Consider the following 16,125-nt stretch of genomic DNA (forward strand, 5'->3'; position numbering starts at 1 on the left):
TTGATCTACACATGTGGAACTGTACTCCAGGAATTAACCAATTTCTTCAGAGGAAGGGGAGAATGGGTTGATGGGGACCCCTCCATGGAATAACATTGTGGAACAATCCAAATTGACATCTAAAAGTGGGAAAGTTTCTGCCAAGAAATTTTCTTAAAGATGATAAATGGATAGTAATTTACAAAACTCTGAATCACAAATATTTTTGTATTCTGGGCATAAGGGATAAGAAGAGAAAAAGTGTGACATCTCTATCCCTTTGTCAATAGGTTTGATATTTGAAGATATCAAAGCAGAGTTATAATGCTGATTGTTTGGCCTGAGACAGGATACAGTGGAAAAAGGAGCATTCTGCATTTGTGCTTGGAAGCATTTACAGAGCACTCCTGTCAATGTTAGAGAGAGCAAGAAGGGACCTGGACACTATTTGAAGTATAGCTTCACGTTGGAGTTAAGGTACGTTAGATACAAAGACCAAGTAGTATGAAATTATCTCATGGATGTATTCCCACAATTCTTTCACATTAATTCAGAAGCCAGTTTATATTGTCTTTTAAGCATTGGTGCACACACAAAAGGGACTCAACATTGGCATGAAAGTTGGAGAGCAATAAAGGTTATATCTTCCTAACTTGCATACAGTTTTGAAGAGTAAGAAAGATCAAAGCAAAATCAAAACTTCTGAAACAGGCAGAAAGGAAAACTAAAGCAACCACCAGTACAAATTTTTCCAACAGCTGGGTAACTAGTATTTAATCAGTCAAAAATGTTGGCAAAATAACAAAAATGTCTCAACTTTTATAATTTCTGGTAATGCATGTTTAAGGAAAAATCTATCTGTGGAATGCCAGACATTGCTCATAACTGTATGTTAAGTAGTACAAAGTAGAACCGTGGTCCCGATAAAAGGGCCCCTCTGTTGATGCAGCCGTTGCAGCTAATAGATCATGGTGAGGCACTGAATAAGTTTCTTGTAAACCAGACAAATAAAATGATAAGCAAATAATTTACTAGCTTCATTAGATAGGTGACAATGTGGGTAGTTATCAGGAAATGTATTTGAACATCAATGGCAACATTTATTCAGTTAGAATATTAGCATATTAAGGATACTGTTTTGATGCAGAATCATGTACTTAGTTTAATTCAAGAGTCAGATATGATGACCTAACAAATCAACTGCTTTAAGTCCAAGTGTGGCGTCTTTAAGGAAAAGCTGTTTCAATCTCATGTTGTTAAACAAAAACAAAAAACTACTGTCATGCTAAAGGCTAAATACAAAAGTCAATATCGCAGCTAACTGGCATTTAACAGAGTAATTCTGAGCAGCACTAGAACTGAAATGGTGAAGAGAAAAATAGAAATACCTGCATCAAAATAATCTAAAGGAAGAATCTTGAATTTTCATGCTGAGCCAAAGTAACATGTCTTGTAACTGAATGGCAAGAGGGTTACATTTTGCACTGATGATGCAAAATATGAGCACTCAAAATATAACTTTGCATGTAGGCTTCATGCTTTGTGATAGAATTCCGATGTGACATGTTTTTCTCTGAAGCAGGTTAATATTATTTTAAAAGTTTATAACTGTTCATTTTTGTCTAATTATTAAATTACTGTAAGTACCAACTAAATGTTAAATCGTTTCACTGGCCACCCATATTCTTGTAGAATGTTATTGAATTCTGGTTGTTAAGATGAGTCTAAGAAATACATGTTGTTCTGTTCGTATAGGAAAATAATATTCTTTCAAAAACCATAATGCTTTTGTAAAAGCAATAACCTTATTGTCCACATAAAGAACCTTGTGTTGGGTCTCTTTGTCTGTTAAATTGCTTTGGTGGTATAACCAATGGGGAGTATCCTACTGCATTCTGGAGCAACCCCGCATAAAAGTAGAGGCCAGGAGCAGAGCAGCATAAAAGAAGAAGCCCGGAATACAGCAGAGTAGTAGAAAAGGAGAGGCAGGAAACAAAGCGAAGTGGAGCAGTGTAAAAGGAGAGGCTAGGAGCAAGCCGTCTCTCTGGCTGAGAGCCTGAACCAAACAGGAGGGAAAGAAAATCAGTGTCATCACAAGACAGAGAGTCACGTGGGGTGAGTACACTGGTAAGCTTTTAATTTAATTTGAATTAATCAACTATAAAGTAAGACAAGACCAATTAATTAGTATTAAAAACTAAAGCCAATTTGATAATTTATCATATAATTACAATGTGTTCAATTAATTAATTAGATCTATGCGATAAAGTTAAATAGCAAGGGATAGTAACACTAAAGGGTTCTGAATATTTCAGTAAATTAAAATCTAAGGTATATAGGTAATACGAGTCAAGAAATACATTTAAGTTAACCTCCATAAAATAGTGACATCAGTGCTGAGGAAGGATCTGGTTGGTGCATCGGTGTTTATTTAAGGCTTAAGTTTAATTCTGTTAAGTTAGTTAATAGTCTAATAATTATCGGCATCTCAGTCCCATGGAGTGCACATCATGTGTAATGTGGGAACTCCAGAATGCTTGACTGTGTCTTGGACAACCACATGTTCAGGATATGTTGTCAGCTGGAACAGCTTGAACTGCAAGGTTTGGAGCTTCAGCAGCAGCCGCAGTCACTTTGGGCATCTGCGAGGTTGAGAGTTTTGTGGATAGCACGTTTCTAGATATGTTCACCCTGCAGCTGAAGAGTATGTAAGCAGAGCGGGAATAGGTGACCGCCAGGCAGTCAAGGAGGACCAGCAGAGAGTGCAGGAGTCTCTGGAGTGCATCTCACTCTCCAACCTGTATTGTTTTGAATATTGGTGAGAGTGATAGTTCCTCTGGGAACTGCAGCCAGGGCAAAGTTGACACCACCATGGCTGGCTCAGCTGTGTGGTTGGGGGATGGTGCAGGAGGAAGATTGGGAGAGGAATAGTGGCAAACGATTCTATATTTGTGGAAGTGGTCATGTGTTTCTATTACCACAGACATTATTCCACGATGGCATGTTGTCTGTCTGGTGCCAGGGGTTGCAAAGCACTCTGATGGGTGAGGGTAAATAGCCAGCACTCATGGTCCATATCAGTACCAGCAACATAGGTAAAAAAGAGGCATGAGGCCCTTACAGACAGATTGTAGGGAGCTAGGAAAGAAACTAGCAAGCAGGACCTCCAAAGATAGTAATCGCTGGATTATTTGCAGTGCCATGCCCTGGTGAGTATAGAAATAGGAAGTCAGAGGAGATGAATGTGTTGCTGCAGGGAAGGTGCAGGGTTTGAGATCTCTGGGAGATTGGGACCGGTTCTGGGGGAGATGGAATCTGGTACAAGCCAGGCGGATTACACTTGAACAGAACCTGGGCTAATGTCATTGTGGGGCAGTTTGCTAGTGCTATTGGGGAGGATTGAAACTAGCTTGGCAGGAAGGTTTGAACCAGAAGGCAACATTAGAGGAAAAGAAAAATAAGGTTCATGAAGAATTGGGAGAGACAGATAGCACCAGAGTAAGAAATAGTAAGGTCTTAGCTGGAGTCAGAGTAAGAGGCAGTGCATTAAGGTCTGAATTAGGTTTACTGAGCATATATGTGAACACACAGAATGTGGTAAAGCAAATTGGTGAGCTGGAGGTGCAGATAGCCCTGTTAGAAGTATGATGTGGCAAGAATGGAGACCTAGCTCAAAAAAGGCAGGACTGGATAATAAATATTCCTGGATATTCAGGCTGCCAACTAGTGGGAAAGATAGAATAGTTATAATGAGGGACTTTAATTATCCTAAACACACTGGTATAGTAATTGTGAAAAGGCAGAGAGGGGGAAGAATTTTTGTGTGTGTTCAGGAAAATTTTCTACACCTGTATGTTTTTTGGCTCAACAAGGAAGGAGGCATTGCTGGATCTGGTTCTGAGGAATGAAACAGGTCAAGTGGATGAAGTGTCAGTCAGAGAACATATAGGGGACAGTGATCATTATATCATAAGGCTTAGGTTAGCAATAGAAAAGGATAAGGAGCAATCCAGAGTAAAATAATTAATTTCAGGAAAGTCAGCTTCAATGGGGTGAGAATATATCTGGTCCAGGTAAATTGAAATCAAAGATTGGCAGGCAAAACCGTAACGCAACCATGGGCTGCCTTTAAAGAGCCGATATTTCAAGTACAGTTGAGATACCTTCCCACAAGGGGGAAAGTTAGGACAAACAAAGCCAGAATTCAAGTTGAAGCAGTGAAAGGCTTCATATGACAGATGTCTTGTTGATAATACAAGTGAGAATCAGGACGAATATAGAAAGTTCTGAGTGGAAGTGAAAAATGAGAAGTAGAGAGTATACGAAGAGACTGGCAGTTAACATAGAAAGGAATTCAAAAGCCTTCTATAAGCGTATAAATAGTAAAAAGGTGGTAAAAAGAGGAGCGGAACTGATTGGGTATTAAATAGCGAATTTACACCTGGAGGCAAAGTGCATGGCTGTGGTACTAAGTGAGTACTTTGCATCGTTCTTTACCAAGGAAGAAGATGCTGCCTAAGTGATAGTGTAAGGAGGAGGTAGTTGAGACACTGGCTGGGCTGCTTCTTCTTCTTTATTTTTCTGCCTGAAGGCAGATCTGGCCACAGCACCACAACATTCACCACAATAGGGCGAGACGGGAAGTCACGAATCCGTACCAGTTGGAACGGGGTTGAAACCCTGCGCTGTTGGCAGTAATCTGATTCACACTGGTGTCCAGCCAACTGAGCCAACCGGTCCCCCCATGGAATCCGAGTTGTTGTGGCAACATGCACTTAGCTTGCATGATGTTGCCTGGAAACATGGATAGTGATGGTAGAGGCTCCAACGTTGTTTCCATCACATGGCTGACCAGAAATCTCTCCCGCTCTTGCTACCTGCCATTGGCATATGTTAGAAGAATTTACAAGTTGTTACTTGAACTGTTTTGCTGTGTTATGAACGAACCTTGGCCATCAAGTCCTGGAGTCGGACTTGAACCCAGAGCTTCTGGCTCAGCAGCAGGGACACTACTTACTGCACCACAAGACCTCTTATTGGATGGGTTAAAACTGATAAAGAAAAGGTATTAGAAAGACTCGCTGAACTTAAAGTTGAGAAGTCACCGAGACCTGATCAGGTACATCTGGGATTACTGAGGGAAGTAAACAGAAATTGCAGTGGCACTGGCCATAATCTTCCAATACTACTTAAATACAGGGTGGTGCCAGAGAATTGGAGAATTGCAAATGTTACATCCTAGTTTGTAAAAGGTTGTAAGGATAAACCCAGAAACTACAAGCCCACCACTTTAACCTCATTGGTGGGAAAGCTTTCAGAAACAATAATCTGGAACAGAATTAAAAGTCACTTGGACAAATGTGGATTAATTAAGGAAAGCCAGCATAGATTTGTTACCTCATTAAAAAAACTCAATCACAGGGGTTGATGAGGGTAATGTGGTTGATATGGTATACATGGACTTCCAAAAAGTGGTTGATAAAATACCATATAAAAGGTTTGTTAGCAAAGTTGAAGCCCGTGGAATAAAAGGGACAATGTCAGCAAGGACATGAAGTTGGCTGAGTGATAGGAAATATGTTCTGAACGTTTGGTTATATAGTGGGGTTCCCCAGAGGTCAGTATTAGGACCACTGTTCTGCTTGATCTATATTAATGACCTAGACTTGCGTGTGAAGGGCACAATTTCAAAATTTGCAAATAACAAAAAACTTGAACTTTGAGGAGGATATGATAGACTTCAAGAGGACATGGACTGACTAGTGGAATGGACTGGTGTGTGTGTGCTGCCCATGTACTTTTGGGAAAGTGTGTATTTTATGTTAAGGTGGTCACTTTAAGAACAAGGTTTCTCCAGAAATTACTTCTGGTAAAGCATCTTGCTTTCAGTGAATTATCATGTGACCAAGTTGCCTGGAAGATAAACAATAGCAAAGGGTCAACAAGAACTCAATTATGGGGATGAGTAGATTGTGGGTGTAGCTCTGGTCTCAAGCAGGGTTTTAGTTTTTACAGGTTTAGTATAAGCTTGCTGCAGGAAACATCTCTTTACGGCAGGGCTCAGTTGAAATTCTGGGTGCTGGCGAAAAGAGTTTGAACTTCTTGTTAACTGAAGGACTCCAAAAAGTGGGTTGGACTTCTGGGATAGTCAAGCTGAGGAGAGAGAGCGAGAGAGTTGTAGATGCAATACTCCAGAGTTAAAGAATACTAAAACCAGGAGAGTTCTGACCTGAGGGGCCATGCTTAAGATGTTAGTGATGCCTGTGTTGAATGGGAAATCTTAAACTGTGGGACAGTTGGAGGAGATTTGAAGGGACAGCCTTGCCAGAAGTAAGAGGAGGCCCAAGAAGTCTCAGCCCTTGAAGAATCTTGGAAACAGTACTCAGTCCAAGTGGTTAATCTTCCAATTTCAGAGAAGTACCTGACTTGAACTAATTGGGAGAATAAGTCAAATGGGTGCAGAAGGAAATTGAGTTGAGAAGTTCGATTTAGAATAAAAGTAACTGCGTTCATTGTACTTTTCGTATCTTTAACGTAACTGACTATTTAAGAAAGAGTGTAGTTATGAGTATTCATGTTTTTTGATTTTTATGCAGTAAAATTCTTTTGATTTGAGCTATGAATCTTGTGGCTTCGTTCCTTTAGTAAATACGTGGGTTTTTCGATTCTAAAACAAAAAGTAAACACATTACTGGTCTCTTCTGAGATAATAAAAGTGACAGATGAAATTTAATGCAGAGGATGTGATGAGACATATTGTGGCAGGAAGAATGAGGAGAGGCAATATTAAATAAAGGATATAATTCTAAAGAGGGTGTAGGAGCATAGGGACCTGAGGTATATGTGCACAAATCATTGAAGGGTGGAAGGGCAGGTTGAGAAAGTGATTTAAAAGGTAAATGAGATCCTGGGGTTTATAAATAATGGCAGAGTACAAAAGCAAGGAAGTTATGGTGGACTTCCATAAAGCACCAGTTCAGTCTCAACAAGAGTATTGTTGTCCAATTCTGGGCACTATCCTTTAGGAAGGATGTGAAGGCATCAGAGTAGATGCACAAATGATTTACAGGATGAAGGACATGTGGGGTAGCTTGGGAAAGCAGGAGTTGTTGAACCTAGAGAAGAGAAGGTTGAAGGGAGATTTGATAGTGATATTCAAAATCATGAGGGGTCTGGACAGAGTAGATAGAGAGAAACTTCCCATTGGCAGAAGATTCAAGAACCAGAGGACACTGATAAGGTGAATGGCAAAAGAACCAAAGACGACCTGAAAAGTTATTTTACGCAGTGAGTGGTTAGGCCCTGGAATGCATTGCCCAAGAGTGTGGTGGAGGCAGATTCAATTCTCGCTTTCAAAAGGGAATTGGATAATTACTTGAAGAGGAAAAAAATTGCAGAGCTACAAGGAAAAGGTGGGGAGAGTCAGACTAGCTGAATTGCTCTTTCAGAGAGCAAGACGGACCAAATGGCAGCCTCCTTTGCTGTAACCGTTCTATAATCCTATAAAGAAATAGGGCTGTGTCATCAGACTGACTTAAATGTTGTGGAACCACATGACCCTTGGAAAGCTATAGGGCAGGAAATTTTGGTGGGGGTTTATGGGATGCTCGCTGTGGGTAACACACTGGGGCATAGGGAGAGAAATCAGAAAATAAATGAAAATGTAAATATAAGTTTATCTTTTCCTCTGCAAGCACAAAAATGGCATTATTGAATGGAAACATGTTATTTTAATTGTGCACTTTAATAAATATATAGCATAGCAATACATGAATAATATAGCGACTACAGATTAGTAAATGGTGTTTTGATGCTGCCTTTCCAGCCATTCTGACATATTAATGACCAGAATAGACCCAAGGAACTACCAGAAACACCTCCCAAATTGTTCATGCAAAAACACCCTGTTGGATTTGGCAACCTGGTTTGTAATACCTGATAGTGCTGCTAAACCTTATGACCTAGATACAACAGCTAAACACCTCTTGCCTGACACTTTTGCATATATATCAACCTTTTTTTTAAATGAAATGATAAACACTTGGATAAAGGAAAAAGTGGTAGAAGGGAGCATCACTGGGTACAAGTTCAAAATGCATGTTCTACGAATGAGAAACGTCTACTTTGCTGCTTATAGGACTGTGTTACAGTAGATGAAATGCTTTAAAGCATATTTTATGCCTATTGATGTTTAAAAAGAAAAATCATAGCTAAAATTAAAATATTTTAGCAAATAATAAATTAGCAAATTTTACGAACATTTCTGAATAATGTACCATGAATTCATGTTTCTTTTATAGCACAACATGTAAATTACTCAGTGAAAAATAATTTTGCAATCCAGTTAAGTATAAAACAAATGTTTTAAAATGTGTCTCTTAGTAAATAAAGATATTTGAAAATGTATCATTCTCCCAAACTCCAAGGGAACGTGACATGTAGCATCTCTGGCTCTTTGCTAAGTTTCTTCAGATGAAATCAGTTACGTGCTTGAAAGTGGGCCTGTCTTTTGGATTTAGTACAGAGCAGCATTCTTTCTGCTTGATGTTATGTGAGAGAAGTCAAGCTAGAAAATGTTGGTACCAACTTAATTTTTTTTTAAAATCCTTTTCTCACCCCCTCAAAGAATGATAAAGTTAAAGGGAAATTTAAAAAAAAAGGTCAACAGCTGGATTAGAAGTTTGTTCCCATGGAAAATTGGGACGATGAAAATATTTTGTCTCTCTTCCTAAAAGCTTCATTGTATCGTGTTGAATCCTTATAAAAATTTGGGATGAAACAGCGAATTAACAATAAAATGATTTATGCCTTGCAAGTTTAAGAAAGATCCCAAACTTGGTGGATGAAATATTAATTTAATTTTTCTTCTTATTAAAAATGTTTCCAGAAGTTTGGTTTGTTTTTTCACACCATCCTAAATTGAACACCTGCCAACACAGACCACTGGTAAACTGGCTGCTGTTTCTTTTTTCCAGCCAGGAGTACCCTAACAAATGTGGCATTGACTTGCAGAGCTGTTTGGAGAAAAGTGAAAGAATCCTAGTATCCCCAGATAAGTATACCCTCCATTAGTGAGTTATGCTGACTGGTCAATTATCAACAGGTCTGTCAGGTACTTCCTCATCAGCTCTACAATGGATATCTCTCTCCATGGTATTGAGTGTCAGTTCAGTATAAGCTGGAAACCTACTTTGCTGCAATGATTTCACTTTCTTTGTCACAACTTGTTACTGGATCTTAAACTTGGGCCAAAGAAAGCCTATTTTTAACATGCCTAGAAGTTCAGAATCATTTGACCATGTGCCTTACATTGCACAAGCTTAAAATTAATCCGGGCACCCAGAAAGATCAAATCTTCTTTCACTCTTCTTTGGCAGGATCCTGAAGAAATTGTTCATGCTAGAGTTGGCTCCAGTACAGCCCTTATAGTCTTCAGGGACTGATAGTGAATCACTTATTGGGACAGTTATCATTTGTACCTTCCAATCAGTATTTTCATCCTATTTTTGAGACTTATAACGCGCATGAGTCTGCCAACAACGCACTATCATCTGCGGAAAAAAAAGTGCAGTAATTCTTTTAGAAGTGGCTGGAACTGGTGATCTGTGACTGTCCTTTTAGAATGCTATCCAACATATCATTGATGACATTGAATAGCTTGTATGACATTGGATGACTTTATTTTGCTTTCTGTTTTGAGGGAAATAGATTTAGTAAGCTTCTAATCTGTCCTTGTGCAGATCTTGAAGCTGCAGTTTGTACCCTGGATGAAATGAATGATTTTCCTCTTTCCACAGTTTTCAGTTTTCCACGAGGGCTGCACAAGTCACTGGGTTAAATGCTTTGTGAAAATGTATGAAAGCAATGTAATTGGGTTTCCTCTGAGACTTGCAATATTCTGCAGCCTTGGATAAAAGCACATTCTGCCCAACACATTCATTGTGAGAGTAAAATTCAACCTGTCTTTCTGATTACTCCTTGAGCCTCCACACCATCTGCTTTTCTGCGATGATGATCTGCAGAACCATTGATAAGAGGAAGATATCTCTCTTTTTAAAAAAATCTGAATGGGCTCCTCCTTGTACCTGAAAATATCAGCTGTGGTCTGGAATAGTCAGCATATGCACACCTCAAATAGCCTCAAACGGATAACCCCAGGGTGAGTTAGTGATTCTTTGTACTGATCTCTTAATATTGCCATATTCATTGCTCCTTTTCCCCACCTTGAATAGCCTTTAGAGTTCAGCATGGATACAGTTCACATCTGCTATCCTATACTGGGACCCCTCCATAATGGGGGCTGCTATAGCATGGAACTTGGTGTAACTTGAGTTCATCTTGGACCCCAAAATTATCATCACAAAATGTATTTCAGAACACTATTGAAGTATAAATGCCCACAAATGACTTAGAACCAACCAGTGAGATGGTAGTCTCATGACTAATTAAGGTGCAGTGAGCCAAATAATGATCAACATGAAATTTGTTTGGGGATCGCTGAATCAACCCTTTATAGCTGACTTAAAGATGAAGAGAAGTTGAGAAATACGGGGATGGATGATAGTGGCCAAGCAAGAAAGAGAGTCCGAAATACCTACAATACACCGATTGGCCAAGGCATGTGCACACAGTTCACCCAGCAGAGAATTAAGGGCACACCCATATCCAGTCCTGTTATTCAAACTCAGGCTGAGAGGTTTTACCATCAAATGATGAAAATACCATATACCCAACATGAATTTAAAGCCAGCAAAGAATGGTTAGCAAGATTCAAGAACCGGCATGGCATTTAGTTGAAGGGTCAGTCATGAGGGGACACAAGTTCAAGGTGAGAGGCAGGAGGTTTAGGGGGGATGTGAGGAAAAACTTTTTTACCCGGAGGGTGGTGAGGGTCTGGAATGTGCTGCCTGGGAGGGTGGTGGAGGCGGGTTGCCTCACATCCTTTTAAAAAGTACTTGGATGAGCACTTGGCACGTCATAACATTTAAGGCTATGGGCCAAGTGCTGGTAAATGGGATTAGGTAGGTAGGTCAGGTGTTTCTCATGTGTTGGTGCAGACTTGATGGGCCGAAGGGCCTCTTCTGCACTGTGAGATTCTGTGATTTCACAAGTTACTATAAGAGGATAACAATGGTCCATGGATGATCCAGCCACAACATCATTTCCTGCTGAATTAAAGAAAATTTACATGAAAGAGGTTATACCGAAGAACAAGCCTACAACTGTGATGAGATGGGGGAGATGGTGGCATAGTGGTAATGTCACTGGACTAGTAATCCAGAAGTCCAGGCTAATGTTCTGTAGGCAAGGGTTTAAATCCCATCACAGTAGCGGAATTTGGATTCGAGTAATAATCTGAATTTGAAAAGCTAATCTCAGTAATGGTGACCGTGAAACCATTGTTGACTGTCGTAAAAACCCATTTGGTTCACTAATGCCCTTTAGGGAAGGAAATCTGCCATCCTTACCTGGTCTGGCCTACATGTGACTCCAGACCCACAGCAAAATGGTTGACTCTTAACAGCCTTCTGCAATGGCCTAGCAAACCACTCAGTTCAAGGGCAATTGGGGATGGGCAACAATGCCCACTTCCATTAAATTTTTTTTTTAAACTACAAAATGTTACCAGGGAATACACGAGCAGCAAGGAGCAACACCAGCAAAACGTCCGGATTTAAGCAGATAAAGACAAGGTTGACATCCTCCTTTGCTACATCAAAACAAGTCTACACAAGCTCGTCATTGGAAAGTTCGCCAAACCATGTTACTTCCATCATTTAAATCTAAGATCACAACCAATCTAATACTAAAATAGAACCAAAGCTTGGATGACTTCATAATTTTTAAAGACTGGTTCCACCATGAATTAGTACCAAACGTTAGAAAATATCTGATTACCAAACTACCGAAGACGGCCAATTTGCTGGTTGACAACTGCCCTGCTCACCCAACCCCAGAGAGCCTTCCAGCGCGAGATGGAAACATAAAATTTCTACCTACCGAATAACACATCAAAAATTCAACCTCTTGACCAAGGCGTCATATCACCTTTCAGACGTAACTACAGAGGAGAACTGATCAAGAGAAGGGTGGACAGTAAAGTCAATGTAACAACTTGCCTGAAGAAACTGCAAGAAGTGGTGATCAACTGTATCAATTTAAAAAAATATATATTTTTCCACGGGATGTGGGCATTCCTGGCTAGGCCAGTATTTATTGCCGAGCCCTAATTGTCCTTGAGAAGGTGGTGGTGATCTGCCTTCTTGAATCACTGTAGTCCATATGGTGTAGATACACCCACAGAGCTTTTAGGAAAGGAGTTCCAGGGTTTTGACCCAATGACAGTGAAGAAACTGATATATTTCCAAGTCAGGTGGCTTGTGGCTTGGAGGGGAACTTGCAAGTAGTAGTGTACCTATGCATCTGCTGTCCTTGTCCTTCTAGGTGTGAAGGTGGTGGATTTGGAAGGTGCTGTTGAAGGTGCCTTGGTGAGTTGCTACAGTACATCTTGTAGATGGTACACATTGCTGCCACTGTGTGTTGGTGTTGGACAAAATGAATGTGTAAGGTGGTGGATGGGGTGCCAATCAAGCGCGTTGCCTTGTCCTGGATAGTGTCAAGCTTCTTTTGTTGTTGGAGCTGTACTCATCCAGGCAAGTGGAGAGTATTCTATCACACTCCTGACTTGAGCTTTGTGGATGGTGGCCAGGCTTTGGGGAGTAAGGAGGTGAGTTACTGGCCAGCCTCTGTCCTGCCCTTGTAGCCACAGTTTATACATGGCTGGTCCAGTTCAGTTTCTGGTCAGTGGTAACTCCAAGGATGTTGATAGTGGGGGATTCAACAATGGTAATGCCATTGAATATCATGGGGAGATGGTTAGATTTTCTTTTGTTGGAGATGGTCATTGCCTGGCGCTTGTTTGGTGCAAATGTTACTTGCCACTTATAAACCCAAGTTTGAATATTGTCCAGGTCTTGCTGCGTATGGACACGGACTGCTTCAGTATCTGAGGAGTCAAGAACACTGCTGAACGTTGTGCAATCGTCAGAGAACCTTGCCAATTCTAACCTTATGCTGGAGGGAAGGTCATTGATGAACCAGCTGAACTTGTTTGGGCCAAGGACATTACCCTGAGGAACTTCTGCAGCGATGTCCCGGGTGTGAGGTGATTGACCTTCAACAGCCCAATCATCTTCTTTTGTGCTAGGTGTGACTCTAACCAGTGGAGAGTTTTCTCCCTGATTCCCATTGACTCCAGTTTTGCTTGGGCTCCTTGATGCCACAGTTGGTCAAATGCTGCTTGATGTCAAGGGCAATCATTCTTAGTTCACCTCTTGATTTAGCTCTTTTGTTCATGGTTGGGCCAAGGCTGTAGTGAGGTCAGGACTTAAGTGGCCCTGGGGGACCCAAATCAAGCAACAGTGAGCAGGTTATTGCTGAGTAAATGCCACTTGAAAGCACAGTCGCGACACCTTCCATTACTTTGCTGGTGATCGAGCGAAGACTGGCGGAGCGGTAATTGTCTGGGTAGGGTTTGTCCTGTTTTTTGTGTACAGGACATAACTGGGCAATTTTTCACATTGCCGCGTAGATGCTAGGGTTGTGGCTGTACTGGAACAGCTTGGCCAAGGGACACGACTAGTTCTGGAGCGCAAATCTTCAGTACTATTGTCAGAATGTTGTCAGGGCCCATAGCCTTTGCAGTGTCCATGCTTTCAGCTGTTTCTTGATAGCATGTGGAGTGAATCAACTTGGCTGGAGACCGGCATCTGTGATGCTAGGGACTTGAGGCTGAGATGGATCATCCACTCGGCACTTCTGGCTGAAGATGGTTGCAAATGCTTCAGACTGTCTGTTGCACTGATGTACTGGGGCCCGCCATCATTTAGGATGGGGATATTTGTGGGGCCGCCTCCTTTAGTGAGTTGTTTTATTGTCCACCGCCATTCAGGATTGGATGTGGCAAGACTGCAGAGCTTTGATCTGATCCATTGGTTGTGTGATCACTTAACTCAGCTTATTGCATACTTCTTATGCTGTTTTACATGAAAGTAGTCCTGTGTTGTAGCTTCACCAGGTTGACACCTTATTTTCAGCTATTCCTGGTGCTGCATCTAGCATATCCTACTGCACTCTTCATTGAACCAAGGTTGATTCTCCGGCTTGAAGATAATGATAGAGTGGGGGATATGACAGGCCATGAGATTACAGATAGTAATTGACCACAATCGAAGGTATCCTCATTGTGAATGGGACTTTGTATGCGCAAGTACTGTGTGGTAGTCACTCCTACTGATACTGTCATGGGAGATGCATCTGCGACAGGCAGATTGGTGAGGATGAGGCCAAGTAGGTTTTTCCCTCTTGTTTGTTCCCACATTGCTGTGGGTCTGGAGTCACATGTAGGTCAGATCAGATAAGGACGGCAGATTTCCTTCCTTAAGGGACATTAGTGCACCAGATGGGTTTTTACGACAATCGATAATGCTTTCATGATCACCATTAGTGAGACTAGCTTTTTCATTCCAGATTTTTAAAATTTAATTTAAATTCCACCAGCTGCCATTGGAGGGATTTTAAACCGTATCCCCAGTAGGCCTGGGCCTCTGGATTACTAGTCCAGTGACATTACTGCTCATCCACCAATGCCCCAAATTCTTGGAAAGACACCCTGGGTGCTGCATTTGATACGGAAATAAATAGCGACAAGGAGGATTTTGAAGGCTTCAATGAAGAAGAAATAATTGAAACCAAGGAGAGAGTTGTGGCTATGATGGATTCAATATCCATGATTTAAACAATGCCAGGTCTGTACTTGGACCCAAATAAGATAATGATGGCATCAATGCGTGTTTGAATGCCGATCCTCAAGAAGCTACTAATGAGATGATGACATGATGAATGGTGGCCAAAATAACTTATCCAAATTCTCAAGACTTTCAGCAATTTGAAGAAGTTGACAATGATGGTGAACCAAGACCAAGCAGCTGCCATCATCCTAGACAGTCATTCACTATCCAGAAGAATTGCTGAGATGGTTGGAAGCCAATGAAAAAATCAACTGCTGTAGGTGTGAGGTAACTTCAAAACATCCTACATCTATCGGAGGCGAGGAGTAAAAGTACAGTTAAAATTTGCTGCGTTCTTCAACACCCGTCCATCTGTTCAATAATGGCTGATTTGTACATTTTAATATTCATATTTCTGTTAACAGAACAAATCAAATTTAATTTAGCTCAATTAATTGATTGCCTTCGTTTTGTTTATTGTTCTGGCTACTGACTTGTTTTTGAAAGGACCTTGTTATAATGCGGTCTCACCTATAGCACGGTCTCAAGATATGGACTGCATTACAGCAGGGCCCCAGTGAATAATCTAGATGATATATTGTGAAATCTAATTTCTGCCGGTGATCTGATTCCTTTATGCTTTTTATTTGCTCTGTCAGCATTTCAGAACATGCAGTGGGGTCTTTTCCACAAGTTGTATCAGAAGCCTGCTTTATATAATGCTATCTCTAAACGCTGTGGATACCCTTGACTTGCATGTCATTGGCAGGAGTTCAGATGAATCTTTACAATCATGATTGATTTTAACCAACGGAAACTGATAAAGGATAGTTTTGTATAATTACAAGCATTTGTGAAAGAGCGTAATTCAGTGATCCTGCTTCATCTCCCCATTATACCTTTTGTGACCCAGTGCACACATAATTTACTTCATAACAGCTCTCATTTGCTGTAAATGACCACATTAAACACTACATTAACAGCCCTCTATATCAAATACTTCCCCCACCTCCTTAATAAATCTTAACTTCGTAAGGTGTTTGTATGTTATGTTTACCTGACAGAAAACTTGAAGTTTTAAAATTAGAATATTACAGCAAAGAATGAGGCTGTTTAGCCACTGTGCATGTGCCATTTATGCCATCCTGTGATCTGAAAACATTGCTTCTGTCCTTCTTATTTCTTCCCACCTAATTTGGATTGTTACACTCCACAGAGCATGTTCTGTTTTATAATCCGGCCTAAAATAAGACCATAAGACATAGGAGCAGAAATTAGGCCATTCGGCCCATCGAGTCTGCTCCGCCATTCAATCATAGCCGATAAGTTTCTCAACCCCATTCTCCCGCCTTCTCCC

At 40.8% G+C, this 16,125-nt stretch overlaps 1 protein-coding gene across 6 annotated transcripts in view; it reads left to right on the plus strand.

Moving 5' to 3' along the window:
* hdac5 (histone deacetylase 5) overlaps positions 1-16,125 on the plus strand; it is a 357,484-nt gene that overhangs the window by 36,804 nt on the left and 304,555 nt on the right. For 4 of the 6 annotated variants that reach the window (XM_078529650.1, XM_078529647.1, XM_078529649.1 and 1 more), the window contains one exon: positions 270-456. The exons of the other annotated variants lie outside the window; for them this stretch is intronic. The gene's annotated coding sequence lies outside the window, so the exon portion shown is untranslated. The remainder of the gene's footprint in view (positions 1-269; positions 457-16,125) is intronic. 6 annotated transcript variants of the gene reach the window in all.

This window comes from Cetorhinus maximus, chromosome 25 (assembly GCF_964194155.1).
Source record: "Cetorhinus maximus chromosome 25, sCetMax3.hap1.1, whole genome shotgun sequence".
Taxonomy (NCBI): domain Eukaryota; kingdom Metazoa; phylum Chordata; class Chondrichthyes; order Lamniformes; family Cetorhinidae; genus Cetorhinus; species Cetorhinus maximus.